Consider the following 26618-nt stretch of genomic DNA (forward strand, 5'->3'; position numbering starts at 1 on the left):
AAGGAAGTAAGGTCATTTGTCCTGTCCTGTGAGGTTTGCACCAGAACCAAGAACCCACGACAGCGTCCCCAGGGTCTCCTGCATCCTCTGACCATTCCCCGGCGTCCCTGGTCCCACGTGGCAGTCGACTTTATCACGGGTCTCCCTGAGTCACAAGGTAACACGGTCATTTTGGTCTTAGTTGACAGATTCTCCAAGGCCTGCCGCTTCATACCACTGTGCAAACTCCCCTCTGCTCTTGAAACTGCGAAACTTTTGTTTAATCATGTCTTCCGAGTCTTTGGTCTTCCACAGGACATCGTCTCAGACCGAGGGCCCCAGTTCTCCTCCCGAGTGTGGCACGGGTTCTGCAAGGTCATCGGAGCCACTGCCAGCCTCTCCTCTGGGTTTCACCCACAGTCCAATGGTCAGACGGAGAGGCTCAACCAGGACCTGGAAACCACCCTGCGAGGCCTGGCTATGGATAACCCGACATCGTGGAGCACCTGGCTGCCATGGGCGGAGTACGCCCACAACACCCTGCAGTCATCGGCCACCAAGCTGTCGCCATTCCAGTGCCAATTCGGGTTCCAGCCACCTCTGTTCCCGGACCAGGAGGAGGACGCGGGGGTGCCCTCGGTCAACCAATATGTGAGACGGTGTCGCAAGACCTGGAGCAAGGTCAGGAAGACCCTCATACAGACCTCCAGAACCAACCAGACTCAGGCCAACCGCCATAGAAGACCTGCACACGCTTTCCGCCCTGGGCAGCGTGTTTGGCTGTCCACTAAGGACCTTCCACTGCGGGTGGAGAACCGCAAGCTTGCTCCTCGCTACATTGGCCCCTTCAAGGTGGTGCGCAGGGTGAACCCTGTCTCCTACCGGCTCCAGTTGCCCCGGACTCTGAGGATCAACCCCACTTTCCATGTTTCCCTGTTACGGCCCGTACTGACGTCTACGTATGCCCCTGCCCCTAGGAACCCCCCACCCCCCCGCATCTTCCAGGGGCAGACTGTGTTCACTGTGAATCGCCTGCTTGACTCCCGCCGGGTCCGCGGCGGGTTGCAATATCTGGTGGACTGGGAGGGCTATGGTCCTGAGGAGCGCTGCTGGGTTCCTGCTCGGGATGTCCTTGATAAAGAACTATGTCGGGACTTCCATTCGGCCCATCCGGATCGCCCTGGGAACGTCAGGAGACGCTCCTAGAGGGGGGGGTCCTGTTAGGACTAGGACTGTTTTGGCCTCTAGAGGCCGCTGTTATTTCCTTTTCATGTCGTGTTTATTTTGGCCTCTAGAGGCCGCCACTGTTCCTGTGTTTTGTGTTTTTGTTAATTGCCTAATTATCTTCACCTGTGTCCTTAATTAGTTTGTCTATTTATACCCCTGAGTTCAGTCCTCTTGTCACGGAGTCTTTGTGCTGTTATGTTTATCTCCAGTTTCCTTTGTACTGTGTTTTTTTGATCTTCTTAGCTTTTGAATTTTTGCACTTTGCTTTTCTTTTGGATTATACTCTTTGGTTTTTTTTGTCTTTTGTTTTGCCCTGTATATAGTGTATATAGTTTAAATAAACCTTTTGATTCTTTTTCTACTTCCGCCTCACGCCTCTGCATTTGAGTCATCCCCCTGGTGGCCTAGTGGGGGTTTGCTGGATTATCACACCAACGAACCAGGTTCGAATCCCAGCAAAACCCTAACACACATATATATGTATATATATATATGCACAGTACTGTGTAAAAGTCTTAGGCATCCTATTTATTTCATACAAACTTTGTTCTAGATTTCTATTTTATGACTTCTACATTATTGAGTCAGTACAAAAACATTTTAGAGTTTCAAACGTTTGCTTTCCAGCACAAAATGAAATGTTAGAGAAATAAAAAATGTTTGTATCTGAGCAGCATATTACACAAGAGAGCACTTTTCAGATTAAAAAAGAAAACATAATGAAGGCTGCTGGGTTTTGCTGCAAAATGAAGAGGCAAATGTGACAGTCAAAGTGTCCAGAAGAACTGTGGCTGTTTCTGTAAGATGCTCAGTAAAACCTACAGCTCATTTCCTTATAAAACTGCACTCATTGTACCTGAGACTACTATTTTTTTTAAAGCAAAGGGTCATCTCACACCAAATATTGACTTTGTTTGATTTATTATGGCTTACTGCTGTTTACATTATTTTTTAATATTGAAACATTTCATTTCATTATTTTTTAAAGGGCATATCCTGGACCAATTTAGTGTTTTTTTAATATGAAAGTATGTCCCTTTACACACTCATCCAGAAGGGTAATTTTGCACAAGGCCATCTGTCTACAGCAGAAAAAAATAAAATAGCAAAACGCATCTGGAAAAATCCCAAGTGAGTCTGGAGCCAGATTGATCCAGATTCGTGACATCACGTGCGGATCCACCAGCAGACTGAGAGACAAACACAGGAACACCTCATTTAGAGTATAGTCTCTCTTATTTCTTACCCTGGCAACAGTCAACTTGTGAATTGCCGATTTTCTTGGCCTTTTTCTCGCCTCTGCTTGGTCCTCGGCTTCGAAGGCCTCAGTGGATGCGGCATTTCGCCTTCTGTCAGGGGAGATGAACACGGCTGGCTCCTTTGGTGACGCTGACACAAATGGAGACTGTGTTGCTTTGGGCATTCTCACAGATGGAACTGCATCTTTTTTCAGATCAAGTTGCTTCCTGAAGCCCATTTCCCACTGCAAATAGTTCTCAAAGTCGTCCGGCTTTATGAAGTGAGCCCTGCATATGATGCTGTGGTTTGTTGCATGTTGCCAGTTTTTCTGGGGGGCTCGCACGAAGCGCTCCCATTTCTCTCTCATTGTCCGGTCTTTTGGAAAACGATGAGTACTAATCCCATCATGATTGGTGTTGCTACACCCTCCTACGATACATCTGTTAACCATTTTAATAATTACGTGATAACGTTAAAGAAATTTGCAGAAAACCACCAGGTCGTTTTCTCATAAACAAACCAACGCTGACATGGGATTCAGAAGGAGGCGTCCCGCACGTGATGTCATGAAAATCAATGTTTCCCGGGAAATCCAAATGCCAAGTTTTTTCAGAGGTGGACCAATTCACCTCAAATGGCTTGATTTCAACTGAATTTTTCTGGTATTGCGCAAGGTAAAAAAAAATGCACAAAATGCAAAATGTGACAGATATTTGACCAAAGTTTAATATAGAATAAGTGAATTACATTGATCTTGCTCTTAAATATACCCAAGATGTGCCCTTTAAGCCATTTTTTGTCTACAGCATTTCTTTACATGTGCCTAAGACTTTTGCACAGTACAGTTACAGTGGTTAGCACTGTTGCCTCACAGCAAGAAGGTTCTGGGTTCAAGCCCAGTGGCTGATGAGGGCCTTTCTGTGCGGAGTTTGCATGTTCTCCCCGTGTCCACGTGGGTTTCCTCCGGGTGCCCCGGTTTCCCCCACAGTCCAAAGACATGCAGGTTAGGTTAACTGGTGACTCTAAATTGACCGTAGGTGTGAATGTGAGTGTGAATGGTTGTCTGTGTCTATGTGTCAGCCCTGTGATGACCTGGCGACTTGTCCAGGGTGTACCCCGCCTTTCGCCCGTAGTCAGCTGGGATAGGCTCCAGCTTGCCTGCGACCCTGTAGAACAGGATAAAGCGGCTAGAGATAATGAGATGAGATGAGATGTGCCCTTTAAGCCATTTTTTGTCTACAGCATTTCTTTATATGTGCCTAAGACTTTTGCACAGTACAGTTACAGTGGTTAGCACTGTTGCCTCACAGCAAGAAGGTTCTGGGTTCAAGCCCAGTGGCTGATGAGGGCCTTTCTGTGTGGAGTTTGCATGTTCTCTCTGTATTTGCATGGGTTTCTTCCAGATGCTCCAGTTTCCCCCACAGTCCAAAGACGTGCAGGTTAGGTTAATTGGTGGCTCCAAATTGACCGTAGGTGTGAATGGTTGTTTGGACCCCTTTCACTGACGTCACCCGAAACCAGAAGTAAACAGACCCTGCGCCATTTTGGAAGACCAACAAACTCGTGATAACAGCAGCGGTATGTGAACCCACGAGAATAAAGTGGAGTGGCAAACGACTTAAACAAACAAATCTGAGCTGTTTTATTTATGATTTATTGGCCCAACAGTAGACTTGAAAGAAACCTGTGTGAGACTTGGCAAAAAACTGTGGATATAATGGATAAGTCTGTGCATGATCTGCGGACACTTTGAGGTAAGCAAACGCAAGAAATTCACATTTAAAACATGCTAAATTGGCCTCAAGTTGATAACTGTATGAGGAGCAAGCCTCCCAGACTTCTACAATTTAAGAATAATAATAATAATAATAATAATAATTTAGGATGGTTTGGGGCTTGCTCTCCCTCCTATTATATAAATAAAGCATAGTTGTTGTGTAGGCATATATCATAAATACATATGTATAATTTGGATAAATTAACCTAAATTATGGATACCTTAATAGTAACAAAAAGTATTAATTTTTCAACTGAAAAGATATATTATTAAAAGATAAATATCAACAAGATTACCTTGGCCATAACTATGTGTAGGTTATTCTTAATAACAGCTGTAATATCACGAACCAAGCCACTAACAACATAATTGTAAGCCTGTAGCCCTTTGTAGGCCTTCAAGTCATCAGCAGTGTAGGCACTGGGTGTAAACAACAAATAGTTTACAATGTCTGGGTAGCAAACAGATGGCAGAATTGGTGTCCGGTCCTCCTTATGTATCTGACACGGAGAAATAATATAAATCGTGCTGCCTACCAGATTACAGTCGTCTGTTTTATTGTATCAGTACTAGTATCACTTACTATACTCATCAGTCATAGATTAGTCCAGTACAACATGACCAGCTTGCTTTTTTTCCATTTGACTGTCGCAAGTTTTTTCAGGCTGGTACAGTCAAAAATTGAAAAAAGTTTTGGCCTACTAAACTAGTCATCGATTCTACTAGTGTATTAATTGGAGTCGACATGAAAACATTAGGTAAAAACTTTAAACCAGTACAATCTCCTCTTCAAAGTTTCACCAAATGGTTTTATTTATGCAATTTAAAGCTCATAATACTGTATAACTTTGGTCGAGTAAAAACACGGAGCAAAAACATGGCTGAATCCTGAATGAATCCTATTTGTTTAAATAGGGGACTACATAGGCGGCAAAATGTAGTTTCTTTTTCCCTGCCATGGAAGCACACTTGTATACCGAGGAGGAAAGCAATTTACATTACAGCCGTGAGGTGGCTCGGCTCGGTTTTCCCTTTCAGGCGCTCTCGTTTTCTGTTAGAATTTGGTAAAGAAAAAAATATATATATTATTTACCAGCTTACCGGGTCCATTAACATAAATCTGACAGCTGACAAGGTCGGGATATAAACGAAGTTTTGCGTTAAACTATGTGCTTGGATTCACATAATTTTTTCTGAGTCTTATCATATGGGTCAAACCCATCAATCACAGCCAGTTTCTCCACATACTGTGCCCTTTCTGCAACTGGTAATGTACTCACATAACCCGAATTATCATCCATCGTGTCACTTTACTCTCGCTCGTACTTTGTTTTATATTGTGAGTGCATGTACTTGGTCTTCCAATATGGCGCCTAACAAAATCTCGCGGCGCGGTGACGTCATGTGAAAGGGGTCTATATGCCAGCCCTGTGATAACCTGGCGACTTGTCCAGGGTGTACCCCGCCTCTCGCCCATAGTCAGCTGGGATAGGCTCCAGCTTGCCTGTGACTCTGCACAAGATAAGCGGCTACAGATAATGGATGGATGGATGGTGTGTATCCAGCTATTAGAACAGGTTAGGAGGAGTGAATAACTCAAAGTCAACATAGATATTATATATGAGAATGAGCATCCCAGAAGAGTCTTTAAATAAACAGAAGCCAATATAAGACACATAGTAATATAACATAATGATTCTGGCTGTAATTCAAATTATAAGCTTGTACTAATGTGCTTCTTCTAATACATTTTCATTTAACACCTCATTCGCAGGGACCAGGGACTTGTGTGACAGACGCTCCATATAAACTCAGGTGGATTATGAAGGATTAAAAATGTATTGTTATTTAACAAACAGAATTTCCATCTTGGCAGTATGAAGGTGCAGTGTTACTGCTTCACAGCTCTGGGGTCACAGGTTCGATCCTGAGCTCAGGTTAATGTGTGTGTGGAATTTCTATACACATTCTCCCATGTCAGTGTGGGTTTCCACGAGGTTCTCTAGTTTCCATCCATCTTGCAAAAATTCAATTCAATTTTATTTGTATGGTGCTTTTAACCATGGACCTTGTCACAAAGCAGCTTTACAGAAATATTTAATTTCAGGCTATAACAAGAACCATGTCAGTAAGTAGACTGGCTGTGATCAACTGCCCCTATTGAGTGTGTGAGTGTGTATGTATGGTACCCTGTGATGGACTGGCATCCCATCCAGGATGTATAGCTGCATCGCATGCAGTGTTCCCAGTATAGGCTCTGGAGTCACTGAAGCGCTTACTTTAAGTGAGTACATTTTTGTTTAATCAGTGATATGGCGAAACTTTCTATAAGGTGGCATTCACATTTTAACACTGTTTGGAAGGAATCTCCAGTGTCAGTACTTTGTCCATCCATCCATTATCCGTAACCGCTTATCCTGTGCACGGTTGCAGGCAAGCTGGAGCCTATCCCAGCTGACTACGGGCGAGAGGCGGGGTACACCCTGGACAAGTCGCCAGATCATCGCAGGGCTGACACACAGAGACAAACAACCATTCACACTCACATTCACACCTACGGTCAATTTAGAGCCACCAATTAACCTAACCTGCATGTCTTTGGACTGTGGGGGAAACTGGAGCACCCGGAGGAAACCCACGCAGACATGGGGAGAACATGCAAACTCCGCACAGAAAGGCCCTCATCGGCCACTGGGCTTGAACCCAGAACCTTCTTGCTGTGAGGCAACAGTGCTAACCACTACACCACCATGCCACCTCAGTACTTTGTGTATTCTTTTAAATTTTCTGCAATAGGAAAGAAATTCAATGATGGAGGGATTTACAGTTTCTTGGTAACAAGTTGCATTTTTTCCATCTTCAAGAGAAAGTGAAAGAATAACTGTTTTGAGCTGTACTGTAAATGATAACAGGAACTAACTTGTTTCATAGACATTCCACAATATTAAATGTAACTATAAACAGTTAAAAAGTATGATCTGCCATTCTTTCAAAATAATAAAAAAAAATCGGTGGCAAATTGCTGCGGTTCAAGAAAAGAACACTCTTCAGGCTTTGCTGTTATTGGAAAATAATCAACAATGAGGTGGTTTGATGCAGTCCAACAGGAAATTCTGTTTTATTCCTTACATAACACATCTCTCGGAAAGTGGCTTCAACGATCCAGCTAACAGAGAATGTTATGAGAAAGCTCAGTAAGTATTAAACGTTATAAGATGTTTAGGCTGTCATAATCCAAAAAATAACTTTCAGTGCTCTAAAAAACCTCTGTTGTAATAATGATTTGCTTCATGACGTGATAAAATGTTGCAAATATTACTCACACAGCCTTCCTACAATGAAAAATGCAGCAACGTTGTCGGAATGTGATAAAATATTTCTTAGAATACTCAGAAAGCTCGACAGACTGAAAGTTTTTTTTTTAACCAAAAGGTTTGAGTGCCATAGTGTTCTTAAAAATATTTCTGCCCACCTAAAATATTATCTGAGAATCATCTTCCAATGGAAAGGGAAACAAGTTATTTTACTAAAAAAGTAACTAAAGTTCACACCAAACAAAACTCTCCTGCTTTAACAGCCCAATTCCATCTTTTCTCAAAAGAGAGAGCCAGCATCTGGAATAATTCCATTGTGGTATTGTTATGGTATTTCATATGAAGTGCTCTGGAGGAAACATCAAGTTTAAAGCAAGATCACTGAAATACCACAACCCATAAAAACATGTTCCAGTTGCTTATACAGCATGCTGCCACATTTTCCTCTCAAACGGCAATCATGAACAGAGCTGCCAAAGTACACACTCCAACAAGGATACAGCCTGAGCTTTCATACACTTTTACAACCCGATCCAAATCAGCTTCAAAACCTCCACATTATTATTGCACCGCTCTCAGTTCCTGAGACTAATAAGATGCAGAACTTCAAAGGCAGAGCAGGAAGCAGTGAGATGATAAGGCTTCGAGTGCTGATGTAGAAGCACAGCCTCATTCTCATTCCCGCATCAGCTCAGCTATATTCTCTGAGTTGAACACGTGTGCTTGTGAACTGCACAGTGGTGGTTTCCTGAGGTGCGATGCCACTAGCACCACCTACAGGTATCTAAATCTGATCTGATCTGATCTCATCTCATTATCTCTAGCCGCTTTATCCTTCTACAGGGTCGCAGGCAAGCTGGAGCCTATCCCAGCTGACTACGGGCGAAAGGCGGGGTACACCCTGGACAAGTCGCCAGGTCATCACAGGGCTGACACATAGACACAGACAACCATTCACACTCACATTCACACCTACGGCCAATTTAGAGTCACCAGTTAACCTAACCTGCATGTCTTTGGACTGTGGGGGAAACCGGAGCACCCGGAGGAAACCCACGCGGACACGGGGAGAACATGCAAACTCCACACAGAAAGGCCCTCGCCGGCCACGGGGCTCAAACCCGGACCTTCTTGCTGTGGGGTGACAGCGCTAACCACTACACCACCGTGCCGCCCTAAATCTGATCAACGACGGTTATAAACTTTCTAAAGCTGCTTGCTTCAGAGAGGTTGTGTCGAGACATTTGTAAAGGGTCCACACACAAACAAATGCTGCAGTTTAATGCTGCTGATATCTGATGTTAAAGCAGGTTAGTAGCTGGTTCCATATTTATGCTACATGTATAGTTTTCTGTCTAGAGGAAGAGGAATGAAGGTGAGCAGTAGCAAAACAGAATACATGTGCATCAATGAGAATGGGGATGAAAGTGTAGTGAAGATGCAAGGAGTAGACATAAAGAAAGTTGGTGAATTCAAGTACCTGGGATCAACTGTGCAGGAAAATGGGGGCTGCGATAGTGAGGTGAGAAAGAGAATGCAGGCAGGGTGGAGCAGTTGGAGAAGGATTTCAGGAGTCATTTGTGATAGGAAAGTCCCAGCAAAAGTGAAAGGTAAGATGTACAAGACCAGCTGTGATGTATGGATTGGAGACCGTACCCTTAACGAAGAGACAGGAGGCAAAGTTGGAGGTGGCGGAGTTGAGGATGTTAAGGTTTGCGATCGGAGTGACAAGGTTGGACAGGATAAGGAACGAGCACATCAGAGGGAGAGCTTGGGAATTAAGCTAAGAGAGATGAGACTGAGATGGTATGGGCACATCCTGAGAAGAGATGCAGAGCATGTTGGAAGGAGAATGTTGAGGATGGAGCTGCCAGGCACATGAAAATGAGGAAGGCCAAAGAGGAGATACATGGATGTGGTGAGAGAGGACATGAAAGTGGCAGGTGTGGATGAGAAGGATACGGAAGACAGGGAGCAATGGAGACGAAAGATCCGCTGTGGCGACTCCTAATCGGGAGCAGCCAGAAGAAGAAGTACAGTTTTCTGTCTAGAATCTTGGATTTCGAAATAGTCCTTGCTGCAGAACCAAAATTCCTTGGAGTGGAGCTGGATCATGCCCAACTCTTCCTATAAGTGGTTTACAGTCATTTAGCACAAAAGTCTTTTCACACAAGTCTTTCACCACAACTCAAAAGTCCTTTCACACAGATCCTAAGAACATTCATTCATTATCTCTAGCCGCTTTATCCTGTTCTACAGGGTCGCAGGCAAGCTGGAGCCTATCCCAGCTGACTACGGGCGAAAGGCGGGGTACACCCTGGACAAGTCGCCAGGTCATCACAGGGCTGACACATAGACACAGACAACCATTCACACTCACATTCACACCTACGGTCAATTTAGAGTCACCAGTTAACCTAACCTGCATGTCTTTGGACTGTGGGGGAAACCAGAGCACCCAGAGGAAACCCACGCGGACACGGGGAGAACATGCAAACTCCACACAGAAAGGCCCTCGCCAGCCACGGGGCTCGAACCTGGACCTTCTTGCTGTGAGGCGACAGCGCTAACCACTACACCACCGTGCCGCCCATCCTAAGAACATTTAATCTTTATTATAAATACCTACTGATCATATTTAAAAAGGTTTGATGTATTTTTATGGAAGTTGCTGAGACTCTGATTGAATATGAGCGATTGTATTTCGTCACTCCACCATCTTGAAACCGCCATGTTCGATGTCTCACGTATATTAGTCCTCCCTCCAAACAATTTAACACAGTACACCAGTTCAGCTATAGTCGACTTCCAGGTTTGTTTTATTAAACGTCTTTATTATAGTAGTAAGCTTAAATTATATTTATTATTTACAATTTGGTAATCTGATAATGAATGAAAAGTCACTCGAAATTTACAAGGGTTTAAATAAATATTTTAGAAAGGCCATTTTTCCATTGACTAAACATTATTAAACTAAAGTTTCTTTGTTGATTCTTTATTTTAAATTATTTACAAAAGAAAAAAAGTTGAAGGAAGGAAAACTATTTACAGCTAGTTCAAACATTTTATTAAGCTATTTACATTTTAGATAAGACTAACTATTAATTGCTGTGACTTCTAAATGCAAGAAAATGAAATATTTAAGCTTATGAGAAAAAAAAATCCCATTGATCATCAATTAAATTGCAGGTGCCACTAAAAATGCACATGATTTACGTAAGTAACTGAAATAGATTAATTTCATTGTTTTGGAAACGATCCCAAAAACTAAAAAGTTTAGACTGGAGATTAAGATACTGTCTGTGCTGGATTCTTGTCAGCTTCTTTTCACTGACAAGCTTAACCTGTTGATTGTCAGCAGAGCTTCACTGTGCAGCAGCAGGGGCACCAGAAGATAGAAAGGAACTTGTGCTCACCGTCCTGTTCAAACGGTGGTGCCACCCCTCTAGATCATTGTCCTGATGGATCTGAGAAAAGATAAATAGAATAATTTAGTTTCATGACATGGTTTCTTAAATAGAACCTTAAACACACATGACCATTTACTCACCTCAGGAACACAGACCAAGTGGAGGAGTCCCACATGGTGCTGTTGATCCATGTGTCCTCAGTGTAAGCCATGAGCGCTTGCAAGGGCGGTGGAGTGGCCTGGAGCCGTAGTCTGTTAAACACATCCGTTATGTTCATTGCTGGCAAGTAGGGCAACACAATCACCTTTCTTAAAAAGAGATGTGTTGCCCTATCATCGTGGTATGTTGTGAATAAATGAATAAATAAATTAAAAAAAATACGTACGTGTGTGTGTGTGGGGGGGGGGGGGGGGGGGTGACACGGTGGTGTAGTGGTTAGCACTGTCACCTCACAGCAAGGAGGTCCTGGGTTCGAGCCCCGTGGCCGGCGAGGGCCTTTCTGTGTGGAGTTTGCATGTTCTCCCCGTGTCTGTGTGGGTTTCCTCCGGGTGCTCCGGTTTCCCCCACAGTCCAAAGACATGCAGGTTAGGTTAACTGGTGGCTCTAAATTGACCGTAGGTGTGAATGTGAGTGTGAATGGTTGTCTGTGTCTATGTGTCAGCCCTGTGATGACCTGGCGACTTGTCCAGGGTGTACCCCGCCTTTCGCCCGTAGTCAGCTGGGATAGGCTCCAGCTTGCCTGTGACCCTGTAGGACAGGATAACCGGCTACAGATAATGGATGGATGGATGGATGGATGGATGGATATAGATATATAATTAATACCTTTCTCCAAACTGCCTGACTCCAGTGGAAGGCACAGCCAAGCAGCTTAACTTCCTCTGGAAAAACAGCTGGGACAGCACTCCATAGGGCAGATTTGCAGTCTAGGACAATTCTTTTGAGTGCTGGGGGTTTAGGCAAGATTTATAGCAGTTTTTGCAACAACTAAAAGCAATAACCAAACAGGAATATTAATCTCATCAATATGCCAATGATAGTTTTGACCGATACTTTGGTCACTATATATTGGTCATATTCTTACCTTTTTATAGTGTTTGGCCTTTCAACCACTTATGAGAACAAACAGGAGAGGAACTTGCTTGCTGCAGTTATCATATCGCACAAAGGCATATACGGTGAATAACTGGCTAAATGGGTGTCTCACCAGCTTAAATGTACCATCGATATACCTGTAAAGATAAAAATGTACATCAGTCAGAGGAATTTAACTCGACTCATGACAGGGCCGGCTCTAGGTCTTTGGCTGCCCTAGGCGAGATTGAGTTTTGGCGCCCCCCCAGAAAAAAAAAACCCTCTAATAACATCTAAATAACACTTTAATCTAATCACTCTATTCTATTACTATTAAACAATGTACGGTGCATGGACAATAAACAAGAAGTCATTTTTATCTTTTTCATTATTGTTATTATTGTTATCATTATTCACATAAAGTGTCACAAAGTAAAATGACCACACAAATTCAATACATATCTCCATATAATGGGCAAAAACTCTTCCGCACCCTGTTCAAAGTGTAGTGCATGGACAATAAACAAGAAATTATTTTTAGTTTCTTTTTTGCTATTAAAAGTTAAGTCATCTCTGAAGAATTAACAAATTAAATGAATAAAAAATTCTACAATTCTAAATTGTGCAAACTTAAGCACCCTGTTAGGACATCAATGGGCTGTATTTTCAAACAAAAGTGCTATTATGGGTACTTTGTTATTGAAGTAACATTACAATGGGACTCGTCTGGTCTTCCTAATGGCAAATTCCTTGATAATATCATCAAATTATATTTCTCTTGAGATCTCTTGGTTGATGCTCATTAGAGCAAGCCCATTCAGACGTTCTTGACTCATTACATGCACATCCAAATCGAGCTGCTGTCGGTAATCGAGCTGAAGGTCCCAGCAGGGTGCCAGAGAAATCCAATCCTACATGCACACAATGAAATCGGGCTATTGTGTGAGGTGCATTGTGCACCCAAGCCACAGGTGGCGCAACACGCCCCATCGTGTTGGTACACTTCCGGTTGTCGTCATGAAGAAGAGCTATTCAAGAGTGTAAACAAAGTTATCAGTTCCGTGTTCTCCATTGCGCGTTTTTCTCCCGTCCATGAATTTTAATATATTCAACTCCTTAAGCTGAATGAGCATGAACTCTGTCTCCTCATTGCTCCAGAAGTGCACGTTTCTGCTTGCCTGTGGCAGTGGGGGCGTGGTCAAGCGCCGGTCTGTGACAGGAGGGCGGAGCCAGGGAAGGTGAGTGGCAGAATCACTTCACCTGACGGTAATTAACCTGTGTTTGTGTGTCTTCCCAGTAACCGCGCCCTATTTAAGGAGGCAGAGGGAGAGCAGAGGGGAAAGCTCATCCTGGGACTAAAACACAGCGCGCGCGCGTGCGTGTGTTTTTCTCTCAAGAATAAAAGTAGGCTGTTAAACTGAAAAGTCTGACAATAAAAAGCCTATTAGTACCAGAAGCTTTGTCCTGCCATCCTCTGTGCTCCACCCACACTTCAGAGAGCTCTACATCCACATTTTCTCTTCTTCGTTTGTTCCTCCTGACCTCTTCTGCTGCTCGCTACTACTGTTGTCATGCCGACCGAGGCTGTTGTGTTTCCCGCTTGTGGTCTCGTCACTCGTCACTTCCGGAAGTAGCTCGACAACTAGCTCGATAGGGTATACATGCACAAAGTAGCTCGGCAGAAATCGCATAAACTAGGTCGTGAAGCTCGATTCCGAGAAATCAAGTTCGGTTCAATTTCAGCCGAATTAAGGTGTATACATGGCATTTTGAACTTCGATTTCAGTCGAGCAACGGCAGAAATTCGATTCTCTCTATGTGCATGTAAACGTAGTGATTGTTGACCTTAAGTATGTCTTCAGCAGTTTTAATTTTGAAAAGCTTCTTTCAGCAGAAGCTACTGTCACAGGTAGTGTAACAGCAGAGGTAAGGAGCGCGTATTTCTACATCCCCAACCGCATCAGAGGTGTTGTAAAAAAGGTTTTCAACCTTTCATGAGCCAGGCCGCACTTTTTTCAATGAAAAAATTTCAAGGCACATCACCAATAGAAAATGTTGACTGAAACTAAAACGCTGTTGCCAATATTTACAATATACAGTCATTCTATAATTTTCCACGGTACACTTGGTGATCTCTCACGGCACACTAGTGTTCCGCGGTACTAGAGTTCGCCAGCACAGTGGTTGAAAACACTGTACACCACTGATGCACTTGGTAACATCTCCATTCAATAACTCCATCCCTCCTTTTTGGTGGGGTTTTGGTCGCCCTTGGCGCCCCTGGGCACACTTTGCGCTCTAGGCAATTGCCGGCGCTGGTAAAGAGAACACATCTGAGTGCTTGTTTCGTTTCCCTGCAGTCTTGACGCACTGAGATTGTTTCTTGTTTTCAACGCATTTATTATATTTTCCTCCAGGAAGCTCTTCACAACATGGTTGCTTGAATGAGCTGCTAAACTGTCATTTTAATGAGAACACAGATCAACAAAGCAACTTTGTTTTATTTTTAAAAAAAAAACACGTGCCAGGCACCATTGGAATATCTCGCTGCAAAACATGTTCGGTGCATAAAAGACCTTAACTTCAGCCCAGACTGCTCAACGACACCGACAGACTGCTCCAAGTGCAGCCATATTCAAAACAAGCAACAGATCTATGTCAGTTATCTACGTTATGCAAAAACACTCTTTAGCCAACAACACTTAGGCTATTACATGGGCAAAACAGAGAATAGCTGCGGATGCGCACTTGAGCGCTTATTGTTTCATGATTAATAACCACCACCACACCCCACCCCGCTTTTTTTGACAAATCGCACCCTGACTACATGCTTTGCTGTACAATTAAATTAGGCTACGACATTATAATGCTGACTCATTTTCAGAATAGTGGAAGTCATAATTTTTCTCCCCCCGTTTCTGCGCCCCTGGATGGACGCAGCGCCCTTAGCATCTGCCTATATTGCCTATGCCACGGGCTGGCTCTGACTCATGATATAAAATGTGTAAAGATACACATACACAATACATAGTGCTCTGCAAACGTCTTAGGCACATGCAATGAAATACTGTAGAGCAAAGATCCCTTCAAAAATAATGAAGTGAAATGTTTTTACCTTTAAAAAATACCATAAGACTGTTTAGTGAGACAAGCCTTTGCTTTAAAAAAAATAGTAGCCTCAGGGACAATGAGTGCAGTTTGATAAGGAAATGAGCTGTAGGTTTTACTGAGCATCTTACAGAAACAGCCACAGTTCTTCTGGACACTTTGTCACACTCGCTTCTTAATTTTGCAGCAAAACACAGCAGCCTTCATTATTTTTTTGTCTGAAAAGTGGTCTGTTACGTAACATGCCACTTTCTTTACTGACATACAAACATTTTTCTGTAACATTTAATTTTGTGCTGGAAAACTAATTTTTGGAAATCTAAAGTGGTTCCATAATGTCGAAGTCATATAATAAAAGTCTATAACAAAGTCTGTACTAAAAGAAAATAAGGTGCCGAAGACTTCTGCACACACACACACACACACACACACACACACACACTTGCCAGCACTTTACTTAGTTAATGGTTAGAATGGTTAATTGCTCACTAGTGGCAAAGATTAGATGGCAGCGGTCTCTTACTTGAATATCTCCTCGAAGAAACTCCTTCGGTATATCAAGTAAGGTCACGTCGAGTTTATTTGTATAGCGCTTTTAACAACAGACATTGTCACAAAGCAGCTTTGCAGAAAATTAAAGACCTTAAACATGAGCTAATTTTATCCCTAACGTATCTCAATGAGCAAGTCTGTGGCGACGGTGGCAAAGAAAAACTCCCTCAGACGACACGAGGAAGAAACCTTGAGAGGAACCAGACTCAAAAGGGAACCCATCCTCGTCTGGATGATAACAGATAGCATGATTATAAATAACTCGCTTCTACAACTGTGTTCTATAGAGTCACAAAGTTCGTGTTGTACACAACATTGTACAACATGAAACAGCACATTAAACACACTTATCCAGTCTAAAACACTCCAACTTCTGGACATTTAGCTTGATTCCACCCAGCCTAATAATTTAAGCCAGACAAACCAGCCAACAGCATGTCCAGAAAAGCTAGCCTTTCTTAAAAGACCTGTCTGCTGATTATTTTATAACAGACAGGACTCTGACAGGCCATGTGTGAGAATCCATGTGGAGGAGGTTTATTTACAAAATCCAAGAGCGAATCCAAAATCAAAATGAGACCAATGGTCAAAGTCATGAATAGCTAAGGAACTGTTGATCAACAAGACAATGATCAAACCACAGAAATAACAATTCGGAGAAAGTAAGTTCAGAAAGCTCAGAACTTCAATAAATGTAAAATTGGCAAGACTTCGTACTGACTGAATGAACTGGAAGTAAACAGGAAGTGTTTGATGGGTGATGAAGAAGGAGTTAGTATTCAGGGGTGTAATGTCTGTGGATGTGGCACATAGAATGTAACAAGAACATGTTGTTGCATGATTGACCCAATATATTCTATGATATTCTCACTATCCTCACATCTCTATTTCCTAAAATGCACTGCAGGTTACAGCAAAACAACTCTGCTGTTTAAATGAACTCAATCGAAAAGAAATATGTTTCTACATTCACAGAATTGCTAAATCTTGTTCTAGAACAAAAAAGAAAGATTGGGTAACTTGTTTACTGTAAGCTCTGAAACCAATTAGACAAGCCCTCAGCTCTGAATAAATGTATACTCAGTCCTTCTTTGTCCACATGAAAGCTTGATTTGATTAAATATCAAAGGGTTTGATAAAACCATTGGGGCCAGAGGACCATCAGTCTCCAAGGGATGGAGCAGTATTTTTGGAGAAGCAATTCCCTTTAGCATGCACTCTCAGATGAAGGAGCTCAGGTGCTCCATCTCATGCATTCATTGGCTGACATTCAAATTACCATCAGCCTGACCCCAGAGATCATGCATGAAAGGTTTGGTTTGGATCCATGGGTCTGTGAAGCACACATCTGCCTGCAGCATTAATCACAGATGCTTTTGGAGCATGCAGTCCAGAGCTGACATTTATACACTGTGTGTATATACTAAGCCCATTTCCAGAAAACTTGGGATATTTTCCAAAATGCAATAAAAACAAAAATCTGTGATTTGTTAATTCATGTGAACCATTATTTAACTGACAAAAGTACAAAGAAAAGATTTTCAGTAGTTTTACTGATCAACTTAATTGCATTTTGTAAATATAAATGAAGATAGAAGTTAATACCTGCTACACACTAAATATGTTCATACTGATGTGATGTGAACAGCAATTCTGGTGCTAATGCCTAAATTCAATGATCTCAACTACAAGTAACAGTCAGATTTTGTCTGTGGAAGTTCTCAGTCCTCCAGGTCATCCTAAACCGTAGGTGCTGAAGAAGGCAACTGGACTTCCCTGAAATTCTTGAAGACGTTTCAGCTCTCATCCGAAAGGCTTCTTCAGTTCTGTCTGACTTGTGGGGAGTTCCAGGTATTTATCCTTTAGTGGACCAAAAGCAAACCCAAGGAGAGTCGTTGAGGTCACATGAGTCGTTGAATCATCCTGTAGGTGTGGGTCACTGGGGGCTGGGTGTGAACGGTGTTAGCAGCCTAGAGAGTTGTTTGACCCACAGATCACCCTAACAACTCTCTAGGCTGCTAACACCATTCACACCCGGCCCCCAGTGACCTACAGGATGATTCAACGACTCATGTGACCTCAACGACTCTCCTTGGGTTTGCTTTTGGTCCACTAGAGGATAAATACCTGGAACTTCCCACAAGTCAGACAGAACTGAAGAAGCCTTTCAGATGAGAGCTGAAACGTCTTCAAGAATTTCAAGCAATTCCAGTTGCCTTCTTTAGCACCTCCAGTCAGATTTTGCTGTTAGTTTGTACAAACAAAAATACAGTAAAGCAACTTTTTTTTTTACTCACTGAATTACTGCAGAGATTCAGCTTAGCTCGTTGATAGCTGTATTAGCATGAATGTTGAACAGAATGTATAGGTGAGGAGTTGAGAGAGCTGTACAGACTAAAGGAATAAAGCACTGCTGCATCACTCTCTTTAGTTAGAGATGAAGGATTGTGTGATTACTGTGTGATTCTGTTTCTATGAAATATAATACACAAACTGTATGGCTTTTGATCAGTGACACACAGAAAATGTTACACACTGAAAAGCAAAGCATTCACTGCATCGCTGTTATGTTGTCTGATCTCTTGGTGAGGAACAATCGAAAAGGGATTACTTTTAAAAAAGTAAATGCAGGTGTGAATGCAATTCCCTGTTGCACTTCATTTCACTTTCATCAATGTGTTGCACTCACGCTACACTAAAATGCAGCTACTGGCCAATCACAGCCCTATGCTATCCTCAGGGGCATGACTGTAATCAGAGAAGAGAAGAAGGGTCTGAAAGTGTCACTGTCTGGCAAGCGTTGCTGTCCATATAAAGGAAAGCCTTTTATAGTTTCTTATTGACTAACTGCTTCCTGCTACATTAAACCATTTATCATCAAGCTTTTCAGGTAGGCCAAGATGAAGCAAGGTGTAATTCCCACTATCACTGGGTAGTCAAACGACATTGTGGGTGATAGATAGATAGATAGATAGATAGATAGATAGATAGATAGATAGATAGATAGATAGATTTGTCATTCACCTGTACATTCAAAATGCACATTTGAATGAAATTTCATTCCACTGGGTTACATGAATATAACTGCCACATATAATTATTGCACATTATCCAATAACCAAAAATACCACATTTACAATCCATCTGTTATCCGTAACCACTTATCCTGTGCAGGGTAGCAGACAAGCTGGAGCCTATCCCAGCTGACTATGGGCGAGAGGCAGGGTACACTGTGATCAAGTCGCCAAATCATTGCAGGGCTGACACATAGAGACAAACAACCATTCACACTCACACATTCACACCTACAGTCAATTTAGAGCCACCAATTAGCCTAACCTGCATGTCTTTTGGACTGTGGAGGAAACCAGAGCACCCGGAGGAAACCCACACAAACATGGGGAGAACATGCAAACTCCACACAGAAAGGCCCCCATCGGCCACTGGGCTCAAATCCAGAACCTTCTTGCTGTGAGGCGACAGTGCTGCCACCCCAAATTTACAAGTAAACACTAAAAACAAAACAAACAACAACAACCCTAAGTAAAATAATATTCTATAGAATAGAATATACTAATTATATTAGATATACTAAATATAATGCACAATAAAGAATTTATAGCAGCATGTAAGATATTGCACATAGTCCACATAGTGAGGTCTTGTCCAGATATACATGGTAGGGGATTATTTAGAGTTCAGGAGTCTGATGGCTTGGGGAAAAAAGCTCTTACAGAACCTGGTGGTTCTGCACTGGATACTGTGGAACCTCTTGCCAGAGGGCAAACAGTCCATGATGCAGATGGGTGGGGTCTTTTATAATGTTCTGGGCCCTGTTCAGACAGCATTCAACTGCAATGTCTTGGATGGAAGGCAGTGACGTCCCAATGATCTTTTCGATCATGTAGGAACTGTTTGGTAATGTTGTTCACCAAAGTGAACATTGACCAATATGCTGATGATGAAAGTTTTAACAAAACAAAACTAAAGCCAACTCAATTCCATTTCATTCCATGTTAATTATAAAGATCAATATGCAAGTCATTCAGGACAGAGTTTTACTTAAAGGATGAACAAGTCTTCCAGGAATGTATGTTTGGAACATCAGTGTGAGAAATGAGAGGTTTGTTTTTAGCTACAGAAGAGCAGCTGAGTAACAGCTCCTGAAACAACTGTTTCATTCCGATGGTATCAGCTGGTCAATACAAAGCACCCATCTCATTCTCATAAAGCCGGACTGTGTGAAATAAAATCCCCAAATCGAATCCGACGTCAGCACAAGGTCTTATACAAAAAAGAAATGAACCAATCATGAAAGCCACAATATCCAAGGGCGATATCAAGTGGAATAAAATCCCAGCCTAGACATTTTATTCGCAGATCTATGAGAGTATGATGTCTAACTGTTTCTGTATTTCAGTGTCCTACTTCTTCTCGAGATTGTTCTGAGATTGTAGAGAAAGACAGGATAAACACAGGATGAGTGTCTGTTATACACTGCCATAAAGAAGTGTCGCTTCTGTGATTGATGCCTTCTTGTAAGATTAATCTGGACTCACTAATGAACTCCTGCCTCCTTAAATCCTCACTGGCTAACATTCTGGGCACATGTCCACCATTTACGCTACTGAATTACCTCCAGAATTAGTGATTTCTGAGATATAGATAGTATTCAGCTTTACTTCACAGCTCCCAAAATTCTGAACCAAAGTCATACCATACTATATACCATGTAGAGCTACAGGTTATTCTACAGGTGAGCAGTTATGACTTAAAAAAAGAACAAACAGCTTGCACACATGAATTTAATGGACTTGAATAATTTCATCTAAATTTTCTAAATGAAAAGTATGTTGACTTTGTGCTGAGAATACGGTCACAAAGTCAAACACGTTTCCGGTGGGTGTTGGACTCTGCCAAGGCTGTCCCTTGTTCCGATCCTGTTAGCAATATTCGTGGATGGGATTTCAAGGTGCAGGTGTCTGGTTTGGGAACCTCAGAATTGCATCTCTGCTCTTTGCAGATGATGTGGTTCTGTTGGCTTCTTCAGAGCGTGACTTTCAGCACACACTGCGACAGTTTGCAGCCTAGAGTGAAGCAGCTGGGATGAGAGTCAGCACCTCCAAGTCTGAGGCCATGGTTCTCTGCCAGAAAACGGTGGAGTGCTCCCTCCTGGTTGGGAGTAAGTTGCTGCCCCAAGTGAAGGAGTTCAAGTATCTCGGGGTCTTGTTCATGAGTGATGGTAAAATGGAGCGTGAGATGGATAGGCAGATTGGGGCAGCATCAGCAGTAATGCGGGCGTTGTGCCGGATCGTCGTGGTGAAGAGGGAACTGAGCCGGAAGGCAAAGCTTTTGATTTACTAGTCAGCCTACGTTCCAACCCTTACCTATGGTCATGAGGTTTGGGTAGTGACCGAAAGTTTGAGATCACAGATACAAGCGGCTGAAATGAGCTTTCTCCGTAGGGTGGCTGGGCTCACCCTTAGAGATAGAGTGAGGAGCTCAGACATCCAGAGGGATCTTGGAGTAGACCCACTACTCCTTCATGTTGAAAGGAGTCAGCTGAGGTGGTTTGGGCATCTGATTAGGATGCCTCCTGGGTGCCTTCCTTTGGAGATTTTCCATGCACGTCCAACTGGGAGGAGACCTTGGGGAAGACCCAGAACATGCTGGAGAGATTATATATATCTCATCTGGCCTGGGAGCACCTTGGGATCCCCCAGGAGGAACTGGAAAGCATTCCTGGGGAGAGGGACGCCTGGAATACCCTGCTTAGCCTGCTGCCATCGTGACCTGACTTTGAATAAGTGGAAGAAAATGGATGGATGGAAAAGTATGTTCCTTTTTCCTTTATACTAAATTGGCCAACAGTTGCATATCTGGATAACATCACATCAAACATAGACATACTGTATGGGGCACTTCAAAATGAGCCCTGTGTAGCAAAAGTCCATTTCTGAGATATTGGGATTTGAAGTGAGAATGCGTCAAAAAATGACCTGCATATCGTTTTTCTAATTTTGCCATAAATATATTCCTTAACCTACAGTGTATCCATCATCTAAACATTATACTGGAAAACAACCTATAAATATGACTTTGTAGGCAGAATAAATGTCTGCTATGCATTAATTTAAATTTACACATCGCAAAGTGTGTAAATTTAGACTGATTTTCTCTAAACTTGATTTTTTTTCATTTTCGCTAATTTCTATGGATTGTCTGCACCAAACTTAACAAATTACCTCTTATTTTAAAGTTATTTATTGTTCTAATTTACTGTAGATTTAGAACATCTTATAAAACAACTTTTGACCAACTCGACTCATTTTGTGGTGACATGGCTCATCTTCTATTTGAAAACCTTTTAACCAATATGTCACTGTAAATAAAATAAATATAAAATAAAAATAAAATCCATCCATTCCATCAGCTGTTAAAGACTTATCCTTGCTCACTAAACTGCCAGAAGTAATTGCCAGAGAATTCATTTTCTATAGAATAAATTGTCATCGGCTGTTCCATCGCTAGCGATGATGACTGCTTCATTAGGATGTGCAGAAACGGAGATGGGCTGTGAGGCCGCACCAGAGCTCCTCTCCTAATGAAGTGCCTTGCACAGTAAGGTAAGACAAATGATGTCGTGCCCCAATCGTGTTGTCTCTCTGGACTTCCAGACCTGATGCCAAGTGGTGCACAAAAGTGCCACAGACCTGACGGGTATGGAAGTTGCCCTGCAGTGACAAGTGACTTGCCGAGTGATGCCATCGGTTGGCCATTTGAGTGGCTCTTCCGCATGCCATCTGGTGGTGTGCCATTGACCCTGTTGGGTTCATCTGCCACATTGCATCAAAAAGCGCCCTGCTGCCAGCGCCTTATTGGTGATGTACTATTTAACCCGTAGCTGGAACCTAGGCAGGTGCTACCACTCCGGGTCAGAGCGGACCTGGGAGCAATGGTGATTAAGGAGTAACTCCACTTTCCCCAATACTCAAGTCCTCCCAGACCTGAGACTTACCACCGGTTGCAGTTTAAAGTCATACCCAGGACTAAGAATGACAGTATAATGCATTACAGATAGAAATAGAGAATAGAATAGGATAGAGTAGGATAACTTAGGAGAGAACAGAATATGACAAATAGTATATATTAAGATAGAACACAGAGAAATAGAATGTATGTTCACAGACTATGTATCTAATATAATAAATATTAGAAGAAAAAAATTAATTTAGAAAATGTATTGGTCATAATGGCTGAAAATTAATCAAAATCCTAGAATCATCAGATATAGATATATCCTTTTAATTCCATGGTCCTAGTTTTCTTTATTTCTAATTTTTGTCATATGAAGGATTGGCAGGAGTAATGTTTTTAAAAATATATATATTTCTTTTTCACTGTTGTCAGAGTTATGAGTGCAGCACCCTTTCATTTAAATAAAACAAGAAGACAGAGTTGTCTATATCCCCCACCCTATATACCAACTATATACCAAGTTTCAAGATATTATTTGTCACATTTTTCAAGTTCTGCTGCAGGAAACCAACCCTACCTCTTTACACTGACCTCAGCAGCCCATGGCATAAACCCACCGGACCTTTGGTCCAGCTGAGCTAAAAATTAAAATTTCTCACCTTTCATAGTATCAAAAGGCACATATATATTACTTAATCAACACATATACCAACTTTCAAGACCATAGCACTCATAGTTTTCAAGTTCTGCTCCGGAAACAAAACCTACCCCTAAGACTAACCTCAGAGACTAAGTCTGAAATTGTTTCCATGGAAACATGAAAAATTAAAATGTCTCAAATTTCTTAGTATGAAAAGGCACATCTACATCACCTTGTTAAGACGTATACCAAGTTTCAAATCCGTATCATGAATAGTTTTGGATATATGCTCCAGAAACGAACATCGCTCTTAGAAATTAAGTCAAAATCTATGTTTTATGTAAAAAAATTTAAAAATACTTAAAAAAAAATCCAAAATAGCAAAAGGCACCAGTTCACATGTTGCTTGATATGTATACAAAGTTTCAGGACGATATCTTCAGTAGTTTTAAAGATATGGCCCAGAAACAAAAACGTGACCAGACGGACAGACGGAACATGTTTCTATATTCCCGCCAAACTTTGTTTGGGCGGGGGATAATTATGTTTTAAGTCTCATTAATCACATGAAAGGTCTCAATACATCACATGGATTATTATCAAAAGTGCATGATAGAACACGTGTTCTGTGATCTGATCTTAACAAATTCAATTTCCTCATTAGAATTATCCTCAGATTATCAGCTTTCTTTGGTTTTTAACATTTCCACAACCATAACAAACCTCATACTCATGAATATTTTATATATATATATATATATATATATATATATATATATATATATATATATATATATATATACACACACACACTAGTGCATCTCACAAAATTAGAATACCATGAAAAAGTTCCTTTTTTTCATAATTTAATTCAAAAAGGTAAACTTTCATATATTCTATATTCATTACATGTAAAGTGAAATATTTAAAGCCTTTTTTGTTTTAATTTTGATGATTATGGCTTAGAGCTCATGAAAATCAGAAATCCAGTATCTCAAATTATTAGAATATTCCCTAAGATCAATAAAAAAAAGGATTTACAATACAGAAATGTCCAACTTCTGAAAAGTATATTCATTTATACACTCAATACTTGGTTGGGGCTCCTTTACCATGAATTACTGTATCAATGCGGTGTGGCATGGAGGTGATCAGTCTGTGGCACTGCTGAGGGGTTATTGAAGCCCAGGTTGCTTTGATAGTGGCCTTCAGCGTATCTGTATTTTTGGGTCAGGTGTTTCTCATCTTCCTCTTGACAATACCCCATAGATTCTCTATGGGGTTCAGGTCAGGCAAGTTGGCTGGCCAATCAAACACAGTAATATCATGGTCAGCAAACCATTTGGTAGTAGTTTTGGCACTGTGGGTAGGTGCTAAGTCCTGCTGGAAAAGGAAATCAACATCTCCAAAAAGCTCATCAGCAGATGGAAGCATGAAGTGCTCTAAAAACTCCTGGTAGATGGCTGTGTTGACTTTGGACTTGATAAAATACAGTGGACCAACACCAGCAGATGACATGGCACCCCAAATCATCACAGACTGTGGAAACTTCACACTGGGCTTCAAACACCTTGGATTCTGTGCCTCTCCACTCTTCCTCCAGACTCTAGAACCATCATTTCCAAATTAAATGCAAAATGTACTTTCATCTGAAAAGAGGACTTTGGACCACTGAGCAACAGTCCATTTCTTTCTCTCCTTAGCCCAGATAAGACACTTCTGACATTGTCTCTGGCTCAGGAGTAGCTTGATATTAGGAATGCGAAAGTTGTATCCCCTTTCTTGAAGATGTCTGTTCGTGATGGGTCTTGATACACTGACACCAGCCTCAGTCCACTCCTTGTGAAGCTCTCCCAAGTTCTTGAATCAACTTTTCTTGACAATCCTCTCAAGACTGCGGCCATCCCTGTTGCTTGTGCACCTTTTCCAGCCACCCTTTTCAGCAATTACCTTTTGTGGCTTACCCTCCTTGTGGAGGGCATCAGTGATCATCTTCTGGACAAGAGTCAAGTCAGCAGTCTTCCCCATGATTGTGGTTGTGTGTACTGAACTAGACTGAGAGATACACTGTGTTCACACTGTTTTACTCAAACTCGAAATGAAATATTCTAATATTTTGAGATGGTTTTTTTTAATGTTTTTGTACTGTATGCCATACTGATTAAAATTAAAATAGAAAAATGCTTGAAACATTTTAGTTTATGTGTAATGAGTCTATAATATATAACATTTTCACTTTCTTAAATAACTGATGGAAAATATTGAACTTTTTCACAATATTCTAATTTTTTGAGATGCATATATATATATATATATATATATATATATATATATATATATATATATATATATATATATATATACGGCTGTACTGAAGTCTCCAGTGCAGTAGGAAAAGTGGGAAATGAAAGTGTTACAGTTATCAGTGGAACAGATGGAGCTAAAGTGGGCCTTTTACACAGGTGTCAGTGACATGATATAGATGCAGCTATTAAAGGAGTATGAGACAAGAGAAGTCATCCACTAGTGGAGTGTCATGCTGAAAAAGCCTCCAACACCTCCAACTAATACTATTAGTGTAATACGCTATGCAGCACAAATAACATTAGACCTCTTTGAATTAAGAACAGAGATTTCGAGGCTGTGAGGTCAAATGGTGAGAAGTTTTGATTATGTTTGTACTTTGGTGAAATGCCAACTGCGCACTTTTTAGTGGGAGAAAGAGCATGGAACCTGCTCTACGCAAATGCCACACTGCCAGACAGAATTTCTGAGTAACTTTTTGACCTTTTCTGGACACAGATTGTGCCTGGACCCCAACAAAACCTGAATGTGAAGAACAAGACAAACTGCTTAAATGAAAATTTAGTTATAATATAAATGACTTAAAACACCATTGGCTTTATATGGAGAAGAGTATAACTTTTATGATAAAAGCAAATGTGTCACACTGAAAAGTAAAACATTCAGTGCATTGTGCTTTGATTCTTAATAATTAAACACTGAATGTGTGTCACAAGTGAATATTATCATTGTGGAATTGAGTTTGTGTGAAATGCAATGCTCAAACGGCATGGCTTTTCATTAGGGACACACAGAAAATATTACACAATATTTCATTTTTTTAAGAATAGCACTGCATTTCTCTTTCATCACTGGGTTGCACTCATGCCACACTGAAATGCTGTCATGGCCTAAGCCATGCTCGGAGTTGTAATTGGAGAAGGGAAGATAAGGAGAGAAGGGTCTAAAAGCCTTTCCAGGAGATTTTTTTTTCAGAATTATTACTAAAACATGATCAAAGTGTTAATTTAACTAAA

General features: G+C 41.5%; 1 long non-coding RNA gene across 1 annotated transcript; it reads right to left on the reverse strand.

Moving 5' to 3' along the window:
- Positions 1-11115: 11115 nt before the first annotated feature.
- On the reverse strand, positions 11116-12112 carry LOC132890195 (uncharacterized). Its single transcript, XR_009655169.1, has 3 exons — positions 12031-12112; positions 11772-11893; positions 11116-11197 (listed from the first exon to the last, which is right to left on the reverse strand). It is a non-coding gene; the product is annotated as an uncharacterized LOC132890195 (long non-coding RNA).
- Between the last annotated feature and the right edge of the window lie 14506 nt (positions 12113-26618).

This window comes from Neoarius graeffei, chromosome 8 (genome assembly GCF_027579695.1).
Source record: "Neoarius graeffei isolate fNeoGra1 chromosome 8, fNeoGra1.pri, whole genome shotgun sequence".
Classification (NCBI taxonomy): domain Eukaryota; kingdom Metazoa; phylum Chordata; class Actinopteri; order Siluriformes; family Ariidae; genus Neoarius; species Neoarius graeffei.